Raw genomic sequence first — 9,230 nt, forward strand, 5'->3', positions numbered from 1 at the left:
ACCATATCATCAATAGGGAGGACTTAGCAAAACGAGGAGCTGAAGACACCGATCAGGATATCAGTGACAAAATCTGGAGAATACATCATGACAACAAAAAGGGATACACTGGACGTAGTCAGTGACATAGGAGTCGCAGGAGAATTGAAGGACGTCCTATATTCGCCGGAAGTACCATATAACTTGCTCTCTGTATCAAAGATGCAAAGTATGGGTAATACGATTGTATTTGATAAACAAGGTGTGCAGATTTTTAAATCCGGTAAGGTTATCATCAGGGGTAAGTCCTCGAACAATCTTGTTACAATAGATTTTAAAATAAAGCATGAACAAGTAAACTCAGTCCAAATGTACAGTATTATCAAAGGTAATTTTGAACTATGGCATGAACGCTCGGGACATATTGAAAAAAGTAAATTCTTAGAGTTAAGAAATAAAGGAATGATTAGCGATGTCGAATTGGTAAATAAAATAATACCAAATAATAACTTATGCGAAGCTTGCGTTAATGGAAAACGAGCACGATTGCCGTTTGAAAAGGAAAAAGATAAAGATCATGTAAAAAGACCTTTGTTTATAGTACATTCGGACGTATGCGGTCCAATCACTCCTTCCACAAATAAAATATTTAAGAATATTTGATTCTACGGTATATGTGCATGATAAAACTAGTAAAACCAAATGTAACGAAAAGTCATGGAAAGGAATATTAGCAGGCTATGAAACAAACGGGTATAGAGTGTGGGACGTGAAAAGGAAAAGTATTTCGTTGTCAGAGATACAATATTTGACGAAGTTAATTTCCTAAAGTCAAGGCCGGTAGCAAATGTTAAAGAGATTAGTTGTAAAAAATCTCAAAATAAAATTGAAATTTCTGACGTAATGTCAAACTCAATAAAGGAATTAAAGAAATCTTATAATGGCAAACCAGATAGTTTAAGTTCGGAAAATATCGGAAATAAAACTGATGTTTCTGACGTAAAGTCAAAATCAGTGGGTGATCCTAGTAAGTCTGTTGATGAAAAAATAGATAAACTAGAGAGTATAAATCCAAACAGAATCAATGAAAAATTCCATAATGATAATATTGAAATAACAGTAGATGGGTCTTCTTCTCAGAATAGTACAAATACAGATAGTACAAATAGCAGTAAAAGAATGTTATCAGAACCAAGAAGGAGTGATAGGATTAAAAGGAAACCGCACATTTCATATGATGAAGAGGACATGCCGATTGATTATATGATGTGTGCACAATCGGTAGTTTGTGAAACTCCTGCATCATATCAGGAAACAAATAACAGAAATGATAGTGAACAATGGGAACAAGCTATTAGAGAAGAAATTAATTCTCTTAGGGTGAATAAAACTTGGACATTAGTACCAAGTCTTAGCAATAGAAATATAATAAATTGTAAATGGGTATTTACGATAAAAGATGATAAATTTGTAAACCCATTAAGATATAAAGCTCGGCTGGTTGCAAAAGCGTTTAGCCAAAAGTATTTAGTAGATTATAATGAAACCTTTGCTCCGATTGCAAGGATTTCAAGTTTCAGATTTATAATTGCTTATGCTAATCAATTTAATTTATTAATCCATCATATGGATGTAGAAACCGCATTTTTAAACGGTATATTAAAGGAGGAAATTTATATGAGAGTACCTGAGGGAATTGAAAACAAACAGAATCAAGTTTGTAAATTAAATAAAGCTTTGTATGGATTAAAACAAGCAGCAAGATGCTGGTTTGAAGAATTCGAAAAGGCTCTTAAAAAGATTTTCAGAATTCCCCAGTTGACCGTTGTACTTATATTTTAGATAAAGGAGATATTTCTAAAAATATCTATGTAGTTTTGTACGTCGATCATTTGGTAGTTGCGACAGCTAATATCGTAACGATGAATAATTTCAAAGACTACTTAATGAACAGGTAATGAACAGTTTCATTAGAATTGAAAGGACTGGAGAAAATATAACTCTAGACCAAAGTACTTATATTAGAAAAGTATTGAAGAAATTTAATATGGATAATTGTAAACCCATAAATACTCCACTTGAAAGTAAGCTTAATTATGAAGCCCTGAATTCAGACGAACAATATGAGGCACCTTGTCGAAATGTTATTGGTTGTTTGATGTATATTGTAACATACGAGGAATCTTCCCACGTATTTTTTATATTCCTTCCTGAAGGCATACGCCAGGCTGGCGGCAGCCAGTCGGGGGTGGATTTGTATATCGTGAGTCGAATGCCTCCGAGGGGGTACGACGACGAACGTTCTGGAACCGGACCACGTAGCAACACCGCCACTACCATTTTTCCCATAAAATTTTAGTATATAAAGGGCTCTAACGCGACCGGGAAGCGGGCTAGTTTCGTGACATTCGTTGAGACGGAAACATTAGCAAGATCGAGTTAAATTCTCTTTCAACCAAATCTCAGAGGTAACAGCCTAGAATCGAAAGCCCCCGCCGGCTCAGTGCGAAAAACTGAGAGCGCGTTTAGAGTCCACAAACACACACTCACACTTGTTAAGGGAGCGGGTCGCCGCACACTATGACGAGCCACACATACAAGAAAACCATATACGTATATTAGTTTTAGGGGTTTCTATCGACCAAAACTGACGCTTTAATATCGAAGTATGCAGTTCACAAGTGGAAAATTTAGATTCCGGAAAGACTAAACGACTGGGCTTCGGTTGTAGAAATATCCGTTTTGCAGTTATTGCGGAGATATTTGCAATATTCGGCCAGAGTGGTGTCAATCTCACGAGCATGACGTCACAAGATGGCCGCCGCTAACAGTTTTTCGTAAATATCGAGAGATATAGAGCTCGAATCGAAAATTCACAACCGAAGTCCAGTAGATAAGGCACGTACAAAGGCAATGGAGTGTATTTTCAGTTGATTTCTTAGTTAATTAAGACACAGGAGTAGTTGATAGACCGAAGCACCAACCCCGAGCTTCCGACATTTTTCACTACTAGCGTCACAGTTCTCTTCCAACCAACAAGCTGCACCACAGCGAGCTCAACCGTCAGGTATATAACATAACCTTGACATAATCTTGACATAACCGTCTTTGTACGTGTCTTATCTACTGGGCTTCGGTTGTGAATTTTCGATTCGAGCTCTATATCTCTCGATATTTACGAAAAACTGTTAGCGGCGGCCATCTTGTGACGTCATGCTCGTGAGATTGACACCACTCTGGCCGAATATTGCAAATATCTCCGCAATAACTGCAAAACGGATATTTCTACAACCGAAGCCCAGTCGTTTAGTCTTTCCGGAATCTAAATTTTCCACTTGTGAACTGCATACTTCGATATTAAAGCGTCAGTTTTGGTCGATAGAAACCCCTAAAACTAATATACGTATATGGTTTTCTTGTATGTGTGGCTCGTCATAGTGTGCGGCGACCCGCGCCCTTAAACCCAGCGCGCAATAAATTAGTTTCTACCAGTTTTTTGGTTTCCACTTCAATTATTACCATCTCCTGCTTCGAACCAGTAATAGGTAAGAACCCACCAAGGTATACCTCAGCCGCTCGAGGTATATCCTTATTTCTTTTTAACAAAGTTACGAGGCACCCTAACACCAATTCCTCCAACCACCTTATCCAAACCCCTTTGAAGGTAGCCATCCGTGTCGAAATAAACATTGGCTGGTCTACGCACCTCATCCAAAAAGATTCCAATTGCATGCAACCTCCGGCCACCCAAACTGCCTGGCCCTCGGCACGTATACAATATTATGATCTGTACGCGACCTGATCTATGTGTAGCTGTGAGCATTTTGAGCAGATACACAAATAAAAGAAATAAGGAATTATGGATTTGTCTTAAAAGAGTTTTAAGATATTTGAAAGGCACGACAGATATCAAACTAACGTACACAAGAGGTACACATGATAACATCTTGATAGACAGCAGGGTATGCTGATTCAGATTGGGATGGAAACGACACAACTGGTTATATATTTAAATTGTTCGAAAAATATACAATTAGTTGGAATACGAAAAAGCAATCATCAGTCGCGGTCTCTTCGACTGAGGCTGAATACATGGCTTTATTTAAAGCAGTTAAAGAAGCATTATGGTTAAAATCTTTAGCAACCAGTATCAAAGTAAATATATCAGAATCCATTGTAATCTATGAAGACAATAATGGTTGTATTAGTATTGCAAACAACCCAACTAGTCACAAAAGATCAAAACATATCGATATTAAATATCACTTTGCCAGAGAGCAGGTAGAGAATAAAGTACACTGGAGGTATGCCCCGCCTTTTCAGTGCTGCGCCGAGTCCTAAGAAGGGAAGTTGGTCGCGACCTCGATCTCTCCAGCTTAGTTGGGGCCATGCTGGAGAGCCCGAGAAAATGGGCGGCAGCCATCGCCTTCTGCGAACAGGTAATGTTGCAGAAGGTGGCTGCCGAGCAGGGTCGCCGTGAGCGGGGGGTGCGGCGTGTGCGCCCACGCCTAGAGCCCCCCCCCCCCCCCGAGCAGCTGAGAATAGGCGGGCGGCGGGTGTACCACATTATGCTGGTTTAATTGCCCGCCGCCTGCCAACTGAAGATGTCCTCCCCATATTGGGAGTGGCGAGGCGGCGTGGGGTGCGGTCCCCCGCACCGCCGAATCAAGATGATTCATGGGGGGGTGGATAATCTCCCCCCCGGGACGCGGCCGGCCACCGCCATTCCATCCTGGTGGCCGGCCAGGCGAGGGGGAGCCGCGGTTGTGTTCTTTGAGAGTTCCCGTGGCACCCCCGCTAATCGCCAGCGCCCTAGGCCGCCGTGGGGGTTTTAGCGGGTCAAACCCCGCACTACCCCCGTCCAGTCCTTCGGGCGGGTCGGGAGTGTCTGACCAGCAGATTTCCCCCACGTTAATAAAAAAAAAAAAAAAAAAAAAGGTAGAGAATAAAGTGGTAATATTAAAATATATTCCAACAGGTCATCAATTGGCAGATATGCTGACCAAGCCACTTCCAGGACAGAAGTTCATCCAAATGAGAGTTGGAATAGGCGTACAATAACAGAATTTTTTTTCTCATTGTTCAATTAATATAAGAAATAAATGGCCTGGTCAGGTTTTTCTGGGGACTGATATTCGAAAATATCAGATTACGTTTTTCGCCGGTTTCGTCAACGCGCACCGACGGTGATGTAAACTGTATATCAAAAGATGCCGCCATATACCATCGCCGGTGTCGTTAGAACACATCGTGCTCTGACCGTTAGTGATCCCAGTACCGAGAATACAATGTAACACGCGATGAATGACCGCCTCTGATTGGTGGAGAAGACCACACCAAAAAAGGTATATAAGCAGGCGTCAGTTCGTACATATACCTTCTCTCAAATGAAAGTAAAAATAAAGCTGTTTAAGAAATGGAATTAATATCATATTTATTTGAGTAATAATCCAAGCCAAAATCCCAATACCAATATTTGAACTGATGTTTGGTATCGTGTAATAAGTTTGCAAATCGAGCAGGCCCAGTTCGTAATCGGCATTGTTGAGATCTATAGGCGGGAAGTACTTGGATGCTAACACGCTACTTCTTCCCGATAACGTGAACGCGTATGACATCCTTGCGACGAACTATATCAGGGTTCCTCGCAGAAATTTCACACACAATTGTCCGCACACGCTTTCGTCGTAACTTTGATAAATCTTGTGATTTTACGTGATGGTCGGAAATAACGAATCAATTCGATCGGTGGACGAAAATCTCCAAAACTATCGAAGTAACTGACTCGCGAATCATGTTTTATATACGCGACCCAGTGCGTTCCTGAACCATGACCACTATCCAGATTCACTATTCCTCGTTCGTTTACCCATATTTGTTTCGGCAATTCATCGCGCATGAAAACTCCGCGAAAATGCGGTAATTTTTTACAGACGATTTTCAATTCTACGTCCGTCGTCGAGTTATCTTTTTTCCTTTCTTTTGACTTCTTTTTCTTCTTCATTCCTTTTCCACGTTTGTACGGCGCGAGATACACTCCGCGGCCCTCCATAGCGCGATTGTGTCGTCGCGCTTCTTCCAATTGTTTCTTCGCAGCTTTCGCATCGTTTATTGTTTTGATCACCCCAGCAGCGCCATCTGTCAACGCTTCCAAAGCTCCCAAAGCGGGTAAAACGAATGTTATGATTAGTCTGTTGGAGAGTCCGAATTGGCTGCGATTCGCAAACTTGTACGTGTATTCGAAATCGCTGCGTCAACCACAGTATCAATACTTGAGCAACTTGTTCTCATCCGTGGGGGATGTAGGTTATTTTGCCTACTCGGACAACGCGGACGTGATTCCTCAGGCAGATGCTCGGCCGAATTCGATATTTATCTTTGACGACGTTGCTTGCGACGAACAGGATGTCATGAGAGAATATTTCGCGATAGGCAGACATTCGCACATCGGTTGTTTCTATCTGTCGCAATCGTACGCGAGAATACCCAAACATTTGATTCGCGACAATGCAAATCTAGTGATTCTATGCAATCAAGATGTCACGAATCATATGAATACAGATATGTCGTTCGAAACGTTCAACGCACTTTGTACGAGGTATTGGCGAAACAAGTACGGATTCCTTGTAATCGACAAAGACAGCCCTGCGAATCGTGGTCGTTACAGGCGCGGTTTAACGAATTTGTCGAGCTGTGATCGGGACTCATTTGGACTGCAAGAGTCGTTGAAGTCGCATCGTACCGCCCGATATGCGTCGGTCTAAGGAAAACCGGCGAGCCGCGATCGCCAAAGAAATAGCCAAGACCAGTGATGTCATACGTAAAAATAGTTTAGCTCTGAAGGTTGGGAAAATGAATACGGAGTCGAACATTGAGACGAATTTACGCCCGATCGAGGAGCCGTTGAAACAGCTGGTTCAAAATACAGCTACGGAAGCGAACGATAATATGCTGATAGCGGATCGGCCGTTGGATCCGTAAACGCAGTCGCTATTCTCTATGAAGAAAGTAGAGAGAAAATGGAACAAGAAGAAGAAGAGGAAGCATGACGAAGCAGCTTTAACGCCACGGATGCATTTGAAGAAGAAAAAGAAAATATAATCCCCTGTCCTTACCAACGATGACATCGGCTATGTGTTGTACGACGACGACGATAACGACGACGACAGTGGCAACAGTGACCTTAACGAGGCGGGTGGCAATAAGGCGCACGAAACGATACCTACGATACTTTCGGAGCAACAAGAGAAAGCTTTCGAATCGTCTCCAACGGCCTCAGCATCGTTGGAATCATCGGTGCGAAACATTTTGAAAAGTCCTGAATCGCACCGCGACGAATACGAACATTTGTTCAACAATCTTGGACCTTTAGCCAGCAAATACTTGCGCAATTCCTTTAGCGGACCACCGAAAAATTTGGACAACGTGTATGGAGTGTATTTTTATAATGACAAACTGATACTTGGAAACACCACGTTTGATGTTGAAAGCAACGACGATATCGTTATCAGGTCTCTACGAATTGATATTCAAAAGAATACCCGACGAGAACCTGTACATCGAGGTCGATAAGGATATTTACAGAAACATTCTCATCGCTACGCGCGCGCATCAGCGAGGTAACCAAATGATGGGGAATAAGGGTTACAAGTACAAAACTATCATAGGACCGATGTTTTCGACGTTGCGTGGAAAGGGTATACAAATTCCAACGATGATGCGCGTAACCAACAATCCAATCGATTACGTGCATTGGGACGATCCGAACGAGCTGGTAGATCGTTTGAAATTGCTGATGGCATCGAATAATGCCGGGCCCACTGGTCACGACAACGAAATAATATCTGCAATCGAAGAACTTCGAAAAAGTCGGATTGATTATAAATTAAATCGTTCGATAATCGTTACTGCAGTAATGAATGAAATGCCTGTTGATAAATTTAACAGGTGGTTCGATAGAACGAGTATTCGTTGGAATTGCTGCGAAACCAATCAAGCGATATCTGTGGACGAAAATTGGAACGATAGATTTACAAATATTGAGTTGAGACTCGACCACGTTTGTCAACAAATACATCAGATTAAACAACAACAACAACAAGAGCTGCTCGAAACCTAGATGAAGAAGATAATGATTGAACCGAGAAATGAGAAAAATGTTGCGGTAGTGGCAGCGTCAGCAACCGAAGAAACCTCGGTAGCATAAAGTTAAACGAAGAATTCGTTCATCTTTCGTTTTGAAGCGACCGCGAACCCGATAAAGCAAGAGAGAGAGAGAGAGAGAGGTGTCAGTGGTAATCATGAGCGATGAGAAAGTAAAGTTGGTGAACGAACTGCATGCTCTGGCGAGGCGTTTCTTCCCGCGCAGGCGAGTGATCGTGCGAGGACTCGACGATCTTGTAAGGGCCTCAATACATTCTCATGTTACACACAGACACTACGTCATCCGGAAGATAACCCACTCAAGATCCTGCACATGGCCCCGTCGCCGAATGTTCTGGAAGCATCAACCCCTGACAAAGACCGATATAAATACCAGTCTCCAACGCCCCAAACCTCAGCCTTGACGAATCCTCCACCAGCTACGGAACTTTTGTACTCGGTATAAACTATTGTAAATCGTATGAAACTTGTATTATTTGTAATAAAGAGTTAGAGAGTTGGGCAACGGCTCAACTCCTTCTTTTTTTATACTTCTTGGTATTGTTTTACGTAACAATCTCTGACAAGCCGACATCGTCGAGGTTCAACGATATGCTAGAGACAATAGAGGACATCGATACATTCTCACGATAATCAATAATAAATCGATAATAAATCGATCTAATAAACAAATCCTTTACGTCTCTTAATGCGATTATTTATTATTAAATCAGCTTTGCAAATCATTCGTTGAATTCTGTTCGGACACGGAATTATTTAAATTAAAATATCATTTACGAACTTTGTTAATCTTCACTGTACACCTTGCATACAAATTCCATATGGTACACATGAGGTGTCATGCACACTAGAAAATTAAAACGGCTGTGACGGTTAAACTACATATTATTTCGGGTCCGAAAAATTAGTAAATATTATTCAGACGTTCTAAAATAAAGATGAACAGCTCTTTGTTTAAAAATATCACTTTTACATAGTAAAAAAAGATCCGGAAAGTTCACGCTTTGTGACTTGTTCAGTACTTCGAACGCGGCTCGAGTCCGTCCGGACCTTCTGTCAAAGTCTCGTGCTGCGGGCTCTCGAACTTC

The sequence above is a fragment of the Megalopta genalis genome, chromosome 10, assembly GCF_051020955.1.
Source record: "Megalopta genalis isolate 19385.01 chromosome 10, iyMegGena1_principal, whole genome shotgun sequence".
In the NCBI taxonomy this organism is placed as follows: Eukaryota; Metazoa; Arthropoda; class Insecta; order Hymenoptera; family Halictidae; genus Megalopta; species Megalopta genalis.